The following is a 1603-nucleotide window of genomic DNA, read 5'->3' on the forward strand; positions in this document are numbered from 1 at the left end:
TCTCACTGCTGCACTTGCACTCATGCAACAGCAGATGCAGCAGACGATCCAAGCGCAGCAAGCTGCTGCCGAGCAAGCTGCTCTGAATGCTGCGAACCAACAGGAGGAAGTGGTCCAGATCCGCCAGAGAAACTTACTGCGTAATCTGCCTGCTACGCGATCTGCCATAACCCCTCCACCGTGCACTAGGCAAGACTTCGAGATCAAGCCAGCATTGATAAGTCTAGTGCAAAGGAAGATCTTCAATGGGCTTCCTGCTGAGATACCGATGGACCACATCGAGCACTTTGAGAAGATGTGTGGTTTCACTAAAGCGAATGGAGTACCACCCGATTACATCAAGTGTACTCTGTTCCCTTCTTAAGCCACTTCTACACGAAATCAAAGACGGCAGCTCTGAGACAGAAGATCGTGACCTTCAAACAATTGGTGGACGAGTCGTTCTGTGATGCTTGGGAGCGATTCAATGTCTACCGCAGAGAGTGCCCACATCACGGTTTTGAGGAAGACTATCTGCTGGGAGTGTTCTACGATGGAGTAGGCTGGGAATACAGGAACGCTTTGAACTCAGCCAGTAAGGGAGACTTCATGACTCAGTCCACTCAAGGTGCATTCGAGTTGATTGAGAACATGGCCTCAAGCTCAGCTGACAATAACCGCGAGACTGATCGCACTCAGAAGGTGAAGAGCATTGATAACAGCAAGATTGATGAGCTCTCTGCCAAGGTCGATCAGCTGATTAAGAGTAACCATAACCAGGTCTTTATCATGGAAGAATCCCCACAGGATAAAGCTACCGCGGAAGGCACATCAGAGGCAGATCAGTCGGCTGAGGATCAGCATGAAGTGAGTTATGTGAATGGGCAAGGATGGCAGTTCAAGAACTATCACCCGAACCCTAACGTGAGGAACAATCCCCACCTGTTCAATGCCCCTAAACCAGACGATAAAGCTCAAGGAAACCAGGGTCAGAACAGTGGATACCGAAGGCCTTATGGCAATCAGGGAAGAACCTTTGTCCTTAACCCAGCTCAGAATGCCCAATTCCACAGCCAGAAACAGCCGGTTAATCAGCAAGCTGCACAACCGGCTCAGACTGCTCCGCATGACGACATGAAGAGCCTCGCCAATATGATGAGCCAACTTCTCCAAGGACAGCAGATCCAGGGGAAAGCACTGAACCAGGTCACAAACGACATCAACAACAGGATGAATCATATGTTCAATGACCTGAGTGTGAAGTATGACAATGTCTCAAGCCATATGAGACAGATGGATATTCAGATTGCTCAGACTGCTGAGAGTGTGAAGAGACAGCAAGGAACTCTCCCTGGAAAAATAGACAAGAACCCCAAGGAGTGCAATGCAGTAGGTTTGAGGAGTGGAAAGCAACTGCCTGATCTAGACCCCAGGAGATTCACGTCGGCTGAGAAAGGGAAGCAAAAGGAGTCGGATCAGCCACCTAAAGCTGTACCCACAGATGAGGAAGATGCAGAACAACCGACTGAGACTGTTCCGACTGAAGCAGAGCGACCCGCTGGGGTTGTTCCACCGACAGCAGAACCTTCTCCTGCTCGTCAGTATGTACCGAAAGTGCCTTACC

At 49.8% G+C, this 1603-nt stretch overlaps 1 non-coding gene across 1 annotated transcript; it reads right to left on the reverse strand.

The window, feature by feature from the left end:
- Positions 1-393: 393 nt before the first annotated feature.
- LOC130507782 (small nucleolar RNA R71) lies at positions 394-500 on the reverse strand. The gene has a single exon (XR_008942435.1). It is a non-coding gene; the product is annotated as a small nucleolar RNA R71 (small nucleolar RNA).
- Positions 501-1603: the final 1103 nt, after the last annotated feature.

Source organism: Raphanus sativus, unplaced genomic scaffold (genome assembly GCF_000801105.2).
Source record: "Raphanus sativus cultivar WK10039 unplaced genomic scaffold, ASM80110v3 Scaffold5731, whole genome shotgun sequence".
Classification (NCBI taxonomy): domain Eukaryota; kingdom Viridiplantae; phylum Streptophyta; class Magnoliopsida; order Brassicales; family Brassicaceae; genus Raphanus; species Raphanus sativus.